Source organism: Chlorocebus sabaeus, chromosome 12 (genome assembly GCF_047675955.1).
Source record: "Chlorocebus sabaeus isolate Y175 chromosome 12, mChlSab1.0.hap1, whole genome shotgun sequence".
Taxonomy (NCBI): Eukaryota; Metazoa; Chordata; class Mammalia; order Primates; family Cercopithecidae; genus Chlorocebus; species Chlorocebus sabaeus.
In genome coordinates, this window is record NC_132915.1 from 60,606,251 (window position 1) to 60,625,698 (window position 19,448).

A 19,448-nucleotide genomic window follows, 5' to 3' on the forward strand; every position below is an offset into this window, starting at 1 on the left:
TGGCAAGCCATATAAAGGAATAAGAAAGAAGATGAGGGGTATGGGGACAGGCTGACTTCTCCCCTTCAGAACTGTGTTTCCCATTCTTACCCAGTTACATAACTGGATTTATCACAGATCACATTTTCTGTAAAGAAAAGTAAGTATGGATTGAAAAATTCAGCTCTCTCCCCTCACATTTCTTAGATGACTGAATAAAACTCCTATTTAATGGAGAAAGTAAGGAAAAGAGGAAAAGAGAGTCGCTTCCTACAAAGCGTTATATTTTTAAAAACAACAGCAGTCTTGACACAGTGGCTCGTATCTGTAATTCCATCGTTTGGGGAGGCTGAGGTGAGAGGATTGCCTTGAGACTAGGAGTTCAAGAGCAGCTTGGGCAACATAGCCAGGCATTGTCTGTGCAAAAAATAAAACATGACCTGGACATGGTGGTGTGCACCTGTAGCCCCAGCTACTCAGGAGGCTGAGGCAGGAGAATCACTAGAGCCCAGAGGTTTGAGGCTGAAGTGGGCTATAATTGCACCGCTGCCCTCCAGCCTGAGGTGACAGAGTGGGACTCTCTCTAGAACAACAACCAAAAAAAGGATTTCAGAATAACTTACCAATCTTATTCATTCTGAACAAATTTTCTAAATTATTTGAGGTCAGAACTATAGGAAAATAGCTTAGCAGAGCTCCTCCCCTTGATGAATGAGAAAAGGAGAGAGAGAAGGAGAAACAGAAGCTTTGTAGAGTAAAATGTACAGTAGGAAAGTTTCTCGACTATAAAGCATGTACTATGTATGCATGTGTGTATGTGTGTGTGTGTGTGTGTGTGTGTGTGTGTATAACCAAGCTGCTTGCTTTCATGAGTTTTCTGGATAGTTGGCTCCATAGCAATCATGAGTACAAATTGTGTGTAATATCGCATTTACACTAGCAGATTCCTGGTTTTCCTGCCATTATTTGTAAAGTCTTCTTGGGTCATTATTTATTAAACCCTAAGTAGAATAGGAAAAACTTGTACTGATACCAACAAGTTTCTTATGTGAAAGATATTTTGAAATTTTTTTTCTGAGTAGAATATACCTCAGTTCTCAGGTTCCTCTACAGTCCCATATTTTGAGGGAAACTAGCAGTTCTAAAGGCGAGCTGTAGTGGACAGTTGTTAGTTTTGACTTTCAAGAATCTGTTACCCATTTTTGGAAGCTCTACCCCAACTTCCTACTGGGGCATCAGCCACTCTTGGAAGGGCTGTCAGTTCCTGGATATTGTTTAATTCTCTTCACCCCTATCTTGAGAGATGGAGCATATGACCCAGTCCTACGTTAGTCTCTGCCTTGCATTCTCTTGCCTACATTGATTATTTCAAGGACAGCTGCAGCCCTGAATCTATTGCAGAGAGCCTCAAGAAAGAGAAGTCAAGATAGGGGAATAATCTTGTAAATAAGAGGAAAACGAGAAACTAATCCAAACAATGCATTTTTCTTATCTGACAGCTAAAGGCCTCAGGGCTTTTCTAGAAGCTGTTCCCACTGCCTAGAACTTGGTTTCCCAGAAAGTCATATTGCACATTCTCTCACTTCCTTCAGCAGCTTCTGCAAATGTAAATGAGAGATGCTTTTCCCCACCACTTTATCTTATTTTCTTATTCCAAAGCTTTCTAAGGTACTGTTATGTAGCATACGTATTTGTTACTTTATTATTTTCTGGTTCTACAGAGGAGGGTTTATTTGTTTTGTTCACAGCTGTATGGCCAGTACCTATCATGAATTCTGAAATATAGTAGAAATTTAAGTGAGATTTATTGAATAATTTTTTTAAAAAAATCAAACAAGGATTGTCTATTTAACTAATATTCTAAAATTAAACACACAAAAAGTTGCAAAAATGCACTACGAAATTAAACATATCTTTCACCTGGATTCACCAATTGGTAATATATTGCCACATCTGTTTACTACCAGCCTATGTATATCAACTTTCCTTTTGCCACAGAATGCAAGAGTACACATTTTCTTTTCCAAATATTTAAGGCAATTGTACAACTAGCTGGTGAATAATGTCATGAAAAGTAACAATGGTAAAAGTACTCCTACAAAATATCAGCATCACACAGTGCAATCTCAAAAGATAAAACTAAAAATAAAATCAGTTATTTTTTCCTCCTACCTATATGGATTTTTATGAACAAATCATAATAGAGAGCAAATCTGAATGAATATTCAGCTCTACATTTATTAGATAATTAAGCCTGATGGGAAAGAATGATTTTGTGTAGTGGGTCATATTGCTGGGTTCTTTAATATTTATCTTCATTAATTTTGTCCTGTATTTGCATATGAAGTGTTCTGGGTTGGAGACAGATTTCTTATTAAATGACTCACAGTAAATAATAACTGTGTAACCCCCCTTGCCCATTGCTCTAGTTCTTACCCTTAGGATGACGCTATGAGAGCCAGAGCAAGTATCTTACGTGAATACCATTGGTATTGACACCCCATACATGGGTAAGTCAATAGGAAAAATTGTCTTTCTCTCCTTATGAAGAAGGAGTTCTGCTCCCCTGAAAGGGACTCCTTATACTAGCTCTTCAATATATCAATAAAATATCTTACTGTGATTCAGATAGCCTTATGTCTCCAGCTTATATGACCTAGAGATGCCTCCAAATTCTAGGCTACATCCTTTTTGACAGGCCTTTACCAAGGGACCTTGTCTAGATTGTAACCATTGGCCCTTTCTAGGAGATAAGAAGAGTTTTACTATTCTTTCAGATCAGAGCAATTACCAAAGTCTGTACATCTGATACTCACATTATGTGAAGAGTCTCATGAGGCTAGGGTTTTGCATGAGCACTGAGAAAGCCAAAGTTTTATTTCCTCATATATGGTTAAATAAAGGATCGCTTCTTCAAAATAATAAGTATTAATAAATACAATTGTTTATAATTTTAGTCACTTTTCTATAGTAACAACAAGAACCTAAATCATGTCCAAGTCTCTTCTAAGCTAAAAGGGAGGTCTTCATTCTCTTTAAAGGTTCCAACCCGCACCTCTCTCCATAACTTACCAAAAAAAAAAAAAAAAACTTTATATTTTCTGGAGACAGGGTCTCCAGGCAGTAATACAGTGGTGCAATCATGGCTCACTGCAGCCTTGACCTCCCAGGCCCAAGCAATCCTCCCACCTCAGTCTCCCAAGTAGCTGGGACTACAGGTAGTTGGTACCAATCTGGCTAATTTTTTTTTTTTTTTTTTTAATCTGTAAAACAGAGCTGCTGCCTGGCCAACATGGTGAAGCCCCATCTCTACTAAAAATACAAAAATTAGCTGGGTGTAGTGGTGCGTGCATGTAATCCCAGCTCCTCGGGAGGCTGAGGCAGGAGAATCACTTGAACCCGGGAGGCGGAAGTTGCAGTGAGCAGAGATTGCACCACTGCACTCCAGCCTGGCTGACAGAGTGAGACTCTGTTTCAAAAGAGAAAGAGAGAGAGAGAGAGAGAGAGAGAGAGAGAGCGCGAGCGTGTGCGCTGGTCCTGAACTGCTGCATTCAAGCAATCACTCCATCTTGGCCTCCCAGACTGCTGGGATCACAGGCACCAACCACCACCATGCCCAGCCCTTTTCCATCCTTGAATAGCCTAGTTTTTCTTTAAAGAAGAGTCAGTACTTCGTATCTCGGCTTTGTAACTTGCAATCATTATTCAAAATGTCTTAATCTGGCCCCTGCACCTGCTTCTAGACTTGAAAAAATCTCAGTAAAGTCTGTTGCAATAATCCTTAAATTGTTTAAAATTATGATCACTCTTTTTGTTCAGATTTTATTTAAATTGTGTTTCAGGAACTGAAATTTCAATACTTCAATATGTATTGAGGATTTATAATATATGTTTTTCCCTCAGTGTATTTGTGGAATGAGGAAATTCCAGATAAAGATGAAAAAGAATGCTAAAGTTCTGAAGTGGTAATGATCACAGTGCCATGGCAGTACTGAAAGCAGTCTCCCACGGTGGAAGCAAGTCAATACTCGGGCAAATTGTACAAGATGTGGTTACAGTAGGGAAGGATGAGTCAATCACTGAAGCACTGACTGCCTGTGAAAGCATTTGGAGCTTAGTTACAATGAGTCATAATGCAATGGGTAGGCTTTGAGGGATTTGACATAGAAGTATTTATGGCTAGAGGTTGTATAAAGAGGTACAGCAGAAATTGTAAATGCCATAGGGTCATTTTAGTTACCTGTGCCACATTCCCAGCTCCCGCCCCCACAAAAAAAAAAAAAAAAAAAAAAAAAATGCTTATATGGTAATTATGTTGTTTTAATGTACCTATAAATCAATGTCCATTACAAATTTTCTATCAATAGATAATTGATCACGGCTATGATTGAAAATAAATATCTTGCCTATTATAGGATTTTACATATTTAAAATGAAGATATTGGGCAAGATTGACACCTGAAAGTCACAGACCTAAGACCTGTTCAATTCTTTAGTGTGACTTGTTCATGCTTAAATTGATATATGTAATGAGCTGTAAATGTACATTAATTTCAGACTATTAAGTGGTTATTTATAATAAACATATCTTTTGGTAGGTAGTAGAGAGGGCAATGGGTTCAAATTTGAAGACCTACATTCAGCTTACAGCTCTCTGCTATATTCTGTATTTATTTACTGGTATATATTTAACCTTTCATTAGCCAGTTTCCTCCTCAACAAATTTGAGCATACATACAGTATATATAAAATTGCCATTTTAATTTTTTCTCTTGGTACAAATGCTCTATGCTATGCTACAGAGATATTTACAGTTTTTTATCTTCATCTTAAAAATATATTGTGAGACACGAAACCTTTATTTAAAAACTAGTTTTGGGGAAATGCTATCTATTTCATTATGGTCATGTTTACTTACAATAATATGTAGTAGTGCTCTATGATGAAAAGCCAGCATAAAAACCTTATTGCTAAACTATTCACACCTTAAAATACTCTTGATAGATTTGCACACATGGAGAGTTTATTTATGCTTTCTAGATTGTTCTTTAATATTTGCTATTAATTCCACATATTCTCACTTTATTTGAAGAAAAATAATCAAAAATTTTAGATTATTTAACAGGAATTATTCTTACTATGAATAATGTGTGCTCACTTTCGAGAGGTTTTAATTATAACTCGTCTTTGGAAAGAAAAAGTAACTCCCAGTAAAAATCCATGTAACATAGGCATGTACTTTTTAGAACTTTTTCTCATGATATTGTGATAGGATTGGGGTAGGTGACATTATTTAACTATTCTATTTCACACATTTGTAAGGGAACTCTGAACACTCAATAAATACTTGCTGACTGAGGACTTGAAAATTCTTACTCTAGCTCAGAGGAGCTAAACAATTGCTATATATCATCTTTATTCCTGAAACTATACAGTGATGTTTCCTTTGTGTTTGGTTTACAAATCTGTGTTGAAGACAAATATACTATGACATACTCACATATTTAGCTATAATTTTTATATTTATATGCATATGGATTGTGAGTTGCATGTTTGTGTTTATGTATGTAGTATTGAAGGTGAGATGAGGAGAGAAAGGGATTGCCATGATTTTTCAATATGATGCCATATTTGAATCTCCCTTTAAAAATAATTTTGCATATATAATTCTCATGAGTATTGAGTTTCTGAGGAAGTAGGGTACTTATTTATATTCAGTACAAATTGTTCACTCATTCTGGATTATTAGTTTCTTATCAGAAAGTATTTGGGGTAAACTGCCTACAGTTAATTTGTATATCCCAACATGAATTTTATTAATGCCAAAAGGAATAACAGGACAGCATCAGTGGCATTAAGCCAACATAAATAGTGTTACTGCATAGCTACTAAATATAGACCTTTAACCAGTTCTGCAAAACCACTGTGAGATATTTTACACTGTTTTCCCAATATTGTGTTTGTACACCCATATATACCACATAATACACACCATGCATAACACCGTATACATACACATATGCCTTCTAAGTGTATGTGGAATTATGTGTGTATGTATGAAAATTCACTTCAAATCTATTTATAAAGTATTATCAGAAAAATATGAATATTCTACAGGAAATTAGAGGTGTTTTTCTGCATCTAAACTGATACTTTCCTTCTGACAACCAACAATTACCAAAAGAATTTTTTAAGTGCTTGTGAAACTCAGGTTTATAAATCCCATTCTCTTTTAGAATGTTTGGAAAGAAAGTTTCTTTTACTCTCATTTTTGAAAGCACAGTCCACATTCCACTTCTTAAATATTTCCTAGACAGTTTTATAGAAAGAATGTGAAAGGTTGTAGGCATTTGCTCTTTCTGTAAGGTTTCACTTTATTCCCTCTAATGTTTCCGCCTTCTAGTTGTGTGACTTTCGCCATAATACTTAGACACCCTGAGCCTGTTTCTTGTCTAAATAGAAAAGATAATGGCAATACCTACCTCATAATAATTTTGGGAAAATTAAATGAGGTTCTATTTCTTATATGTTTAGCACTAAGTAAGGATTCAATAGTGTTAGTGCTCATCAGTTTCATCATCATCACCACATGTATTCTATACATGGATTCCAATTTTCTACGGTGCTTAGATGCCAATGTAAGTTTTTAGGAAAGATGGCAGCTCTGCAGACTTCCTCTGTTTTAAAATTAGTAGTAATTTTTTTTTGTCACGAACTGTCTAAACCTTATTTTTCTTAATATTTCAATCTACAAATCTTATTATATTATTTAAAATTTACCTATTTCTATCTAAAAATAAGATTTTACTTATTCTGTAGAAAATATTTGGATTGTCTCAAACTAAAAAGTCTAAATTTACTTAAATGTCTAACTCCATTCACAACATTGGATTGTTTCTTAAATATTTTAAACTTTGACTTTATATTTAAAATATTTTATTTTATTTTTAAGCAGTTTGAAAGCTTGACAGAATATAACCCAAAGAAGCAAAATATTTATTAACCCTTAATCAAATCACATAAATCTAATAAATTAAACTTATGGTAAATCAACTTATTTTGAAAATGTAAACAATGAATACATTTAGTCAGGTTTTCCTCATATTGTCTAATTTAAAATCATAGTTTTTTTAAGACAGAGTCTCGCTCTGTCACCCAGGCTGGAGTGCAGTGGCACAATCTTGGCTTACTGCAATCTCTGCCTCCTGGGTTCAAGCAATTCTCCTGCCTCAGCCTCACAAATAGCTGGGATTATAGGCATGCACCACCATCCCCGGCTAATTTCTGAATTTTTAGTAGAGACGGGGTTTCACCATGTTGGCCAGGCTGGTCTCAAACTCCTGACCTCCAGTGATCCACCAACCTTGGTCTCCCAAAGTGCTGAGATTACAGGCGTGAACTACCATGCCCGGCCCATTAGTTTAATATCAATTACACATTTCAAATTAAACTTTCAAGACTAAAATGCTGAATTTTCTCAAACATAAACATTTAATTAAAAATAGACAGATTATGCTGAACTTATATAAAATTAATATTTACTTTATCTTATCAGCTCTATACTCAAACCTTTATCTTCCAAGAATAAAATAACCACTTACATGATTAAAAACAAAATTACCATCTCAGAGGGACTAAGATTATTTTATTTTATTTTTTATTGTATTCTTTTCAGCTTTCTATGTCATTAAGGAAAGTCACAAAAAAGGAACAAAAAGCCACAACAATTATTTTAACCTTTAAGCAACTGTTCTCAGTTCCTCCCCAGTCCACAGGTCAATACACTGAGTCCTTTTTACAGCTGTCACGTCTACAAGAGATCACCAGTGTCCAACCCTTTGCAATCTAAGATACAAAATTTTCTTCCATATTATTCTACAACTATGCTTAAATTAGGTTCAACTAATTACTCAAGAATTGGACTTTGTACTCCTTCATTACTTTTCTTTGCTGCTTACCCACAATTTGTGACACTTTAGTACTTCTTGACTTACAGTCAAGTTTTTGGCTACCTCTGCTCTTACTCTCACAATGTGGTTCTCTATAGTCACTGTAATGACTTTTGGTATTCCTAGTATTTCCAATTTTCCCTTCATTTGTACTTTATTAAACAAGGTCACCGAACTATGGCCCAAGGGCCCGATCTGGACACCTTATTAAATTATTTATCATCTATGGCTATTTTGCAATAGTGACATATTTGAGTAGTGTAACCAAAACCATATGGCCTACAAATCCGAAAATATTTACTCTCTGGTCCTTTACAGCAAACTTTGGTGACTTGTGTTTAATTTACATTAATATTAGGTATTCCTGGAATCTTAACTCAAAACATCTAGTTGTCCTAACATTTCAATACTTTGGTTATCATAGCAGCTGGCTGTGGAATTGATCTCATCCTCCTGAAACTGATTCCCCTAAAACATTTTATCAAAAAGGGCAATTGTCTCTACTATGTACTTTTAGAAAAGGTAGACCTGCTCTCCCTTTTCCTTTCAGACATTAGCTGCCTGAACTAATTTATACCTGAAACTTAATTAGCTCCCTAACTGTATCTCTTATAAGTTGTCTTAGCAACGCTTGGAAAATGGGCATTTAAAATTGCTTTTGAAAGAGACCTGTTCAAAATGAAATAAAACATTTTAATATGAAAATATATAGGATTTTCAAACAGAGTCAAAATAATCCTGACCTCTGAGAGGTTACAATTTGAATATATTGAAGGGTGTAGAAATAAACCTCAGATCCCTCATCATGAAGAAATGCTTTCCTGTGAATATAGAATGAAGAGTAATTTTTATACTGTCAAGTTAATCATATATAGTAAATATGAGGTTGATTCAAGATTTCTGTGTATCTTTTTAATTTAAAAAGGCAATTTACAAATATTTATAAGTAAATTACTCTTTACCCCACATTAGGAACATGAGTCAAAATGAGCAATCCCCCCTAATTCTAAAATGTTTGTATGTTTATAGAGGAGATGCATGTTTATGAATATAATTATCACATAGCAAGCTACCCTAAGTGCTGTGAGAAATGTATTTTGTACAATGGGAGCAAATGAGATTCACTTAAACCAGAAGGTCTGGATGGGTTTATTGAGAAAGTCACAATAAGGGCGTTTTCTGAGGTGGAAATGAAAGAGACAAGTTTTTCAGATCAAGGGAACACGTGTACCAAATATCCAAGCTAGAGATTAATCCTTTTGGTGCTACTAATTTCCTGGTATAAAATGGTTGCAAAATTTATCATTAATAATATTCTTGCCAGTAATAAAACTATTCAGCCAGTCTTGTATTCAAATTTTAGCATTACACTTAAATGCTAGATATTCGTTATGGAAAGTAAAATTGTGATTTGAAAAGGCCATTGAAGTTTAAAAAGAAAAAACTATAAACAGGCAATTGGTCTTTCCATGGTATATAGCTTTTCAAAAAAAGACTAACCTGCTGCTGCAGCATTTTAAATATAGTATCAATAGCACAATTCTTTTTCTAATTTTCTCTATTAAATTTGTTCTTTCTTATGTTCTGAATAGCATTTCATTAGAAAATACAAATATTAATATTTGAGGCCACATGCCAGGAGCATCACAAAAATATTCATTTATGTTTAAAACTAGAAAAGAGGCTACTCTTACATTTTCTTAAATCATATTTAATAAACAAAGTACTATTTTTTTCTAGGAGGTGCTGATCTCATGTTGAATACATGTGTGGCACAATTACACACAGAGATTGCTTCTTACTCAGGAAGCAAGTTGAATTGAAGGAGCACAATACCATCTAGTGTCAGCTACACACAGCATCTACTAACTAACATGGAGAAGAATGGTAGACTAAATTAACATGGAGAAAAGAATGGAAAACAAACCCTGTGCCCTTTCTTAAATAATCTGATAAACAAATGTATTATCTAGCATTGGGTGCTTCCTGCCCCTCCCTTATCTTTCATTTATTTTTGTACCAAAATTGTCAAGAAAAAAATATCAGGTTTCTCAGTAATAGTCTTCTGTTTTGCTGTTGACCCCACAAACAATCGCCCAACAGATTACTAAGCAATACTTTTTAATTGTGTGATCTGTTGAGTTGGGACCATGTCAACCCATAGTAATGACATTCAGAAAATTTGCTATAGTACCATTTAGTAATATTTCAGCCTCATTTGGAACATTTTGGTAAGTCTATTTTCACTGATTCTTGCCTTTTGTCTTCCATTGCAGTGAAAATGTGACATGTCCCCAGATTGGACTGGGTGAGTTGCTTCAGGAAGTCGTATGTTTTGGGAATTTAATTCGAATTTAAATGAGGTTTCCTGCATGTTTGGTCCTTATACCTCAGGAGCCGTGGGTGCCAGAGCCCTGTCCTAGGAATTTGTCTCTTCTGAAAATTGCTCTAGGGATTGGTTTTACTGATTGGACAAAAAATAAGTATTTTGAACCAATTATAACAAAACAGCTCATTTCTCTTTCACATACATCATGCAATGTCTTCACAATCAGATTATGAGATTTCTAATTACAGAAGAGGATTTTTATATTTTCTACTAAATATATTTATATTTTCTAGCAACATTTGTCCACAAAAGTTACTGAAAAACAGCTGTTATCTGGAGTGTGGCTTGAAATATATCCTGCTATTCTAAAATGGTATTGATAAGATTTATAGTTGTCCTGTTGCAGGGATTTCCTAAGAACTCAATCCACAGGTCTTCTAACATGTTTTGACAGCTCTATTGAGATATAATTTACACATTAAAAAACCGCATGCATTTAATATGTACAATCTGAATATTTTTGGCATATCTATGCCCCTAGGAACTTATCATCTACAACCAAGACAATTAACATCTCCATCAGCCCCCCAAATTTTCTTCTGTCCCTGTGTAATCCCTCTTCCTACCTGCCATCACTAGGTGGTATGGGCTAAACTGTGCACTGCCCATCCTCTTCCTTCCCATTTTATGTGTTGAAGTCCTAATCCCTAGCACCTCAAAACATGACTGTGTTTGGAGACAGGCCTTCAAAGAGGAGATTAAACTACAAAGAGGCTGTTAGGATGAGCCCTAATCTGATCTCACTGTTGTTCCTATGAGAAAAGAAAATTAAGACACACAAAGAGATACTAGGGTATATTTACACATAGAGAAGACCACATGAGGTACAAACAGAGAAGGCAGCCATCTGCAAGCCAATGAAATAAATCTCAGAATGAAATTAACCCACCAACACCTGATTTCAGACTTCTAGCCTCTGAAACTGAGAGAAAATATCTATTGTTTAAACCATCAGTCTGTGGTACTTTCTTAGAACAGCCCTAGCAAACTATCATACCATGCAGTCACTGACTAGTCTTCTGTCACTACAGATTAGATTGCATTTTCTGGAATTTTATATAAATGTACTCTTTTGGTCTGGCTTATTTCATTCAGTATCAGTTATCTGAGATCCATCCATGTTGGACTGTTATCAATAATTCATTCCTTTTTATTACTGAGTAATACTTGGTTGAATGGATATATCACCATTTGTTCTTCCATTTATTTGTTACTGGACGTTTAGGTTGTTTTCTGGTTAAACTATTACAAATCAAGCTTCTATGGACATTTATTTACAAGTCTTTTATAGACATGTGCTTTCTTTGATCTTGGGTAAATATACAAGGTTGGAATGGCTGGGTCATATGATAGAAGTATGTTCAGCTCTTTAAGAAACTGCTGAACTATTTTCCAAAATTGTACCATTTTACATTCCCACCAGCAGTCTTTGAGAATTCCAGTTGTTCCATATCTTTGCCTAAAACTAGTATGGTCCATCTTTTTTAATATAAATGTTCTAATAGGTATATAACAGTATCCCATTGTGCTTTTTAAATTTGCATTGTATTATGACAGTGGTGTTGATGGTCATCTTTCCGTTGCTTATATACCAAAGTGCATCTTTTTTGCATTCTTTTTTGAGTTGTTTTCTTATTACTGAGTTTTGGAGTCTTTAAGTATTTTCTGAACACAAGTCCTTAATCAAATAAATCCCTTGAAAATACACTCAGTCTGTCTTTTTATTCTCTCACTAGAGACTTTTATAGAATAGACATTTTTCATTTTAATTAAGCCAATTTATCAATTTATTATTTTATGGATCATTTGCTATTGCATTTGGAAAAATCTTTGCCTAACTGAAGGTCCAAATTCTTCTCTTACATTTTCTTCTAGAATTTTTAAAGTTTTAATATTTAAATTTAGGTTTATAGTCCATTTTTGAATTGGTGTTTTTGTACTACTGTTTTTCTTTTTTGCTTCTATCTGTAGAATCAATTAAGGTAATAATAGTTTCTATCTTAAATGTCCCGCTAGCACACTTACCTATTTCAATACCCATTCTACCTTCTCCTCTTCCTGCCTTTTTTTTTTTTTTTTTTTTTTTGTTAACATCCTTTCACCCAGGCTTTAGCTCCCATCTCCTTCTAAGTCCTCACGCCCTTGCTGTGTCTATGATACTAACGTGGTTCAGACCATTTCTCTGCCAGTTTCTTTCCTTCATATATATCCAAGCTTAAGTCTTTCTTATTTAAAATAATAATAATGCTTTTTGAAGCTGCCTAGCTTTCTAACTACATAACAATAACTTGCTTTGTTCTTTCCCTCAAAACTATTCTCTTGAAATAATTATCTATTCTCTCATTTCTCTCTCCTCCAACCAACACTGCCAGGTGTCTGGCCCAGTCATTGCACTGACACTCTTCTTCCCATCAACACTTGTGATTTCCCTTTGCCACTTATACAGATTCCATTTTAGCTTTCATCACATAGGTCTCCCTGGGAGGCATTTACACTGTGGATCTCTGTTACTAGAAGGCATTTCCAAAGCTTGTCTGAGTCTTCCACATTGTCTCTCCTCTTTCTCTCTGTTACTTGAGACATGTTTTCTCCATATTTTCTCTTCTCATTCTATACATTCCGCTGGTGACCACACATAAAATCAAGGAATCAAATGCCACATTTAAAAAATTAATCTCCTAAGCACATTTCTGATCCAGACTTATTTACCCAGAACATCAACTTTCTGTTGTATATTTCCAATAGCAATGTCAAGTGCGACATGTGACAAACATAATGCCATTCTTCTTTCACCTAAACACAGGGCTCCTTCGTACTTCCTGTGGGGGTAGATGGCACTGCACTCACTCTGTCACCCCACCACTGTCCCCTCCATTCCCAGTGAAAAATAACTCAGATATTTCAGTTACATCTCCTACATATGTCTCCAATCTATGCCTCCTCTTCATATCCACTGCTTCTCTCCTTAGTATATCTCATCTAAAATTCTGGAATAGACTTCAGATGGACCTGCAGATTCTAATTCTTACCCTCTCAACATGCAACTTATATATTGATGCATGAGTAAAGTTTCTGAAATACAAATATGTTTAGGGGAACCCCATGGAAATAACATATTTAGGCATCTCTAATACCTATAGAAAAAATTCAACCCATTCTCATATAACATTCAGATTGTTGTCAGCCTTTCTCTCACATTTCATAACTAACAACTGCTCTACACAAAATCTGAGATCTAGCAATAGCTAACTTCATAGTTTCCTGAGCATGGCATATTGATACAACTTTCAGGCCTCAGATGAGTGGACAAAATTAAACTCACAAGGCAGTAATGGCATTCAATCCCTGAAAATTTCCCTGCTCTTCCTAAAAAGGTCAAATACATTCTGTCCATTATAAAGTAAATGCTGATCTTCCTATTTTGTTTATTTTCCTTTATGCTAAAGGAAAATAACTATGATTTAAAACATAATTTATTGTACTTATAATAATTTGTTTTGACTTGATGGTTAGTGCTTGGGCATAACTTAGAATAAAATGTATAAATGTAAAAGAATCATTTATGTACTATAAATCATTGACACGATATTCTCAAAGTGTTTTGTGAAAAGCACATTAAGAAGTATGGATCCTAACGCATAGGTAAGAAAATACAGAGATAGGTTAAAGAGCTAAAATGCCATAAATCCCAACCTGTCTTACTTCCCATTATTTTTATCTGCTGGATATTAAAGATCCTTCTTATCATAAAATTATCTGCAAGGGGAACACTGAGTTCAGGACTGATGAGAGTCTTGAAAAACAGAAACAATGAAAATTCACAAGCTATCTTTTCCATTTCACTTAGTGTCCTGAAGCCAAACAGGAGTATTCCCTAGAATTACCTGTAAAAACATTAAAACAGGGTGCATATCTGGATTCTCCTGTTTGCTAGTTGTGTGACTTTAGGCAGATCATTAACCTCTGACTGTAAACTCACTTATGAAGGGCCACAGTAAGAGCAAGTCCTCTTTAGTAAAAGAATTTAATGAAATATATGTGTGAATCAGAATAGGCTGGGCTATGACTTAAAGCTACAAGTTTTATTTCCCTCTCATGCTCCAGATCTGTCTTGGCTGGGCAGCTGAGGTTTCAGCTTCATATTACCTTCTCTTCGTGACACAGCCTCACATACCATCCACATCTGAAATGTTGCCACTCTGCCAAGAAGGAAATGAGACCGTGGTGTGTTGTATGTTGACTTTTAAAGTTTCCACATAGAAATAACACATGTCACTTCTGCTTATATTTCATTTGTCATATTTCAGGAGGAGGTACAATTATATTCCTACCATGCACTCTGAGATATATCCAGAAACATTTATCTATATGAATATTTACGCTAATTTTTCATTTTGGCATATTGAATGGTAATGAATGGATAATAATAGCTCACCGTACTGAGGGCTTACTCTGTTCAGGGCACTCTGGTAAGGGCTTTGCTTCCGTCATTTAATTTAATTCTCATATTGGCCCATAAGGCAACTCACTTGATCTGACAGACATTGTTATTTGTCCTTCTAATGTTCATTTCTGTGTGTGTGTGTTTTTTTTTTTTATGACTAACAGAACTGAGATTTCATTTGAGGTGACTGTGTTTAAACTTCACATTGTTCTTAGAGCTATAGTGAAGCAGGTGAAAAACTTCTGGCCAAACTATGGTATGTGGAATTCCACAAACAGAGCATCCCCTCTTAAAAGAAAAGATAAATGAGGTAGAAGGCAGAAATAATATCAAGAGATAACACAGCCATTTACAGACAATAAAGTAAAAAGCATGGAGGTGGGAAGGTAGTCGTGGTAATATTGACCATGATGTCAGCATACGACTGATCGGATACCAGCAATCTGTCGCCTCTCAACTTCCTGTTCTGAGAGCTAAATAAGCTTGCTCTTCTTTGAGTTGAATTTTAAAGTTTTCTCTTATTTTAATCTATATCATTCTTACTGGATATAATTTCCATACCCATGAATTAATAACAAATGAAAATGAGTCATACATATGATAGATACACTGACCAAAATAACAACATCAATTAGTGCCAGAGCTTTAGAACTTGGATCTATAATGGCCTGACTCTAAAATTTTGGTGATTAACAAATGACTACAAAATTTCCTGAATATTCAATCAATTCTAAATAGCTCAGAGTCAAATCCTAGACACTTGATAATTCAAAACATATGTTAATCAAGTCATTAATATAATTTTGGTATCACTAAGGAACCGAGCAATTTTTGATGTTTATAAACAGAGTTTGTAAAAAACAATGCTTCAGTTCAGTGGTATCAAAGTTTTATAATTAATGTAAGTTGGCAGTGTGATTTTAATGCTTATATATATTTTTCAATGAAAGACTGATAATATGAGTGAATATAGGGTAACCAATACCTTCATTACACCTCAGTTCTTTCACATATGAATTGGAGTAGTTGATTAGGTAATACTCATTACTTTCTGGTCTGTGTAATCTATGATTTTACTGTGGGGATGAAAGCAGGTGCATTTTAGAAATCTATCCATTCTTTTCACACTAGCCATATAGAGCAACTAGTACTTACTTGTTTTAACATCTATCTTCTCTAGGGCTGAAAATCTCATGAGGGTATGGCCATGCTGCCTTGATTACTCTGTGCTGCTCGCATTTAACAGAGGATCTGCTCAAAATATCTTAACTGGGGAGAAAAATGTTAAATATCATTCTGCTTGGAAACAAGGGCAGAAAACATAAGGAAGAAAAGCATCACTTTGAATTCAGCAGAGCGACTTGTATTCATTCTTTACTTTGTAACAGTGTGAACATTACAAGAGACAAAACTAAGTTTAAAGATATAAAATAGTTTCTCTCTACTTACAGATATTTTTGAAATTATTGATCTTGTGTTATTGTGTGTTCCTAGTCTCAGAAAGTAATGAAAATAATAGTAAATATTAATCTTCAAAAATTGATTTTTTTTTCTGGATTGAGAGCAGATCAACCTGTTTGATAACATTGTGTTGATGATAAATAGCTTCTAAAATGTGAGTGGTTTAGCAAAATAAAAGTTATTGCACATTTGCTCATGTCACAATCTTGTATGTGTCTTATTCAGTAGAATGGACTTCCTCCCTGAAGTAATCCTGGGATCTAGGTTCCTTCCATATCTGGTTGTACCATCTCCTTGGCCTCATGTCTATCTGTAACTACGTGGCACAGACAAAGTATGAAGGAGATTGTGTCACAGTACTTTATGGTCCAAACAGGGAAAGTTTCAAATTACTAGCACAAAGATTCATTAGTAAGAAGCCACATATATGGCCTCATCTAACAGCAAGGTAGACTGGGAAATGTAGACTTACTGTTAATCCAAAGGAGGGGATAAAAATTTTCAGTAGAACTATTGGTTTTTGCTACTCTTGAATTAACAATTCTGTAACTTGCGACTCTGTGGGAAATAATATAGGCCATACTTCATGAAAAGACAAACAGTTATCCTTATATATTTACTCTGATCTTTCAACTGCCCTTCAACCATCTCCAAGCATTGGCTGTTTTATCTTGATGATGTTAAGGTTTGTAAAAATAAATTGAACCCATTTTGGAAATTTCAGTGTGGAATCTGCCAGTGATATTATTTAAGCTGCTAGCATCACATATTCTTATTTCCTTAAAAATCTCATCAGTGGAAGATTCTGTGATGCTAATTCAATCTCAGCCTCTACTAATAATTCACATTATTTCCATTAGAAGTTCCATTCATAACAGAAACTGGATAAGCATATAAAACACAGAATTGGAAAGACATTTAAAATAAATGTAATGAGTCAGTGGCTTCTGTATTCCCTTTATTATATACAAATGCCAAATGAAACTTTCAGTAATGCATAATGGCCATTGTTGGGTTTCATGATCATTTCACGTTTGCTCAAAAGTCAATTAAATAATTGCCTTGGTTAAAATAATTGAAAGTCATCTGTGGGGGCGGAGCAAGATGGCCGAATAGGAACAGCTCCAGTCTCCAACTCCCAGCGCGAGCGACACAGAAGACCGGTGATTTCTGCATTTTCAACTGAGGTACTGGGTTCATCTCACTAGGGAGTGCCAGACGATCGGTGCTGGTCAGCTGCTGCAGCCCGACCAGCGAAAGCTGAAGCAGGGCGAGGCATTGCCTCACCTGGAAAGCGCAAGGGGGAAGGGAATCCCTTTTCCTAGCCAGGGGAACTGAGACACACAACACCTGGAAAATCGGGTAACTCAAACCCCAAAACTGCGCTTTAAGCAAACAGGCACACCAGGAGATCATATCCCACACCTGGCCGGGAGTGTCCCACACCCACGGAGCCTCCCTCATTGCTAGCACAGCAGTCTGTGATCTACCGGCAAGGCAGCAGCGAGGCTGGGGGAGGGGCGCCCGCCATTGCTGCGGCTTAGGTAGGTAAACAAAGCTGCTGGGAAGCTCAAACTGGGTGGAGCTCACAGCAGCTCAAGGAAACCTGCCTGTCTCTGTAGACTCCACCTCTGGGGACAGGGCACAGTAAATAATAACAAACGCAGCAGCTCTGCAGACGCAAACGACTCTGTCTGACAGCTTTGAAGAGAGCAGTGGATCTCCCAACACAGAGGTTGAGATCTGAGAAGGGACAGACTCCCTGCTCAAGTGGGTCCCTGACCCCTGAGTAGCCTAACTGGGAGACATCCCCCACTAGGGGCAGTCTGACACCCCACACCTCACAGGGTGGAGTACACCCCTGAGAGGAAGATTCCAAAGCAAGAATCAGACAGGTACACTCGCTGTTCAGAAATATTCTATCTTCTGCAGCCTCTGCTGCTGATACCCAGGCAAACAGGGTCTGGAGTGGACCTCAAGCAATCTCCTGCAGCTAAAACCTACAGCTGAGGATCCTGACTGTTAGAAGGAAAGCTATCAAACAGGAAGGACACCTACACCAAAACCCCATCAGTACGTCACCATCATCAAAGACCAGAGGCAGATAAAACCACAAAGATGGGGAAAAAGCAGGGCAGAAAAGCTGGAAATTCAAAAAATAAGAGCGCATCTCCCCCGGCAAAGGAGCGCAGCTCATCGCCAGCAATGGATCAAAGCTGGACGGAGAATGACTTCGACGAGATGAGAGAAGAAGGCTTCAGTCCATCAAATTTCTCAGAGCTAAAGGAGGAATTACGTACCCAGCGCAAAGAAACTAAAAATCTTGAAAAAAAAGTGGAAGAATTGATGGCTAGAGTAATTAATGCAGAGAAGCTCACAAACGAAATGAAAGAGACGAAAACCATGGCACGAGAAATACGTGATAAATGCACAAGCTTCAGTAACCGACTCGATCAACTGGAAGAAAAAATGTCAGCGATGGAGGATCAAATGAATGAAATGAAGCGAGAAGAGAAACCAAAAGAAAAAAGAAGAAAAAGAAATGAACAAAGCCTGCAAGAAGTATGGGATTATGTAAAAAGACCAAATCTACGTCTGATTGGGGTGCCTGAAAGTCAGGGGGAAAATGGAACCAAGTTGGAAAACACTCTTCAGGATATCATCCAGGAGAACTTCCCCAACCTAGTAGGGCAGGCCAACATTCAAATCCAGGAAATACAGAGAACGCCACAAAGATACTCCTCGAGAAGAGCAACTCCAAGACACATAATTGCCAGATTCACCAAAGTTGAAATGAAGGAAAAAATCTTAAGGGCAGCCAGAGAGAAAGGTCGGGTTACCCACAAAGGGAAGCCCATCAGACTAACAGCAGATCTCTCGGCAGAAACTCTTCAAGCCAGAAGAGAGTGGGGGCCAATATTCAACATTCTTAAAGAAAAGAATTTTAAACCCAGAATTTTATATCCAGCCAAACTAAGTTTCATAAGTGAAGGAGAAATAAAATCCTTTACAGATAAGCAAATGCTTAGAGATTTTGTCACCACTAGGCCTGCCTTACAAGAGACCCTGAAGGAAGCACTAAACATGGAAAGGAACAACCGGTACCAGCCATTGCAAAAACATGCCAAAATGTAAAGACCATCAAGGCTAGGAAGAAACTGCATCAACTAACGAGCAAAATAACCAGTTAATATCATAATGGCAGGATCAAGTTCACACATAACAA

At 36.2% G+C, this 19,448-nt stretch overlaps 1 long non-coding RNA gene across 1 annotated transcript in view; it reads left to right on the plus strand.

Annotated features, from left to right (window-relative positions):
- Nucleotides 1-13,873, plus strand: part of LOC140713077 (uncharacterized) — a 28,450-nt gene extending 14,577 nt beyond the window's left edge. Inside the window, exon 4 of the long non-coding RNA XR_012094936.1 lies at nt 10,205-13,873. This is a non-coding gene — a long non-coding RNA (uncharacterized lncRNA). The remainder of the gene's footprint in view (nt 1-10,204) is intronic.
- Nucleotides 13,874-19,448: the final 5,575 nt, after the last annotated feature.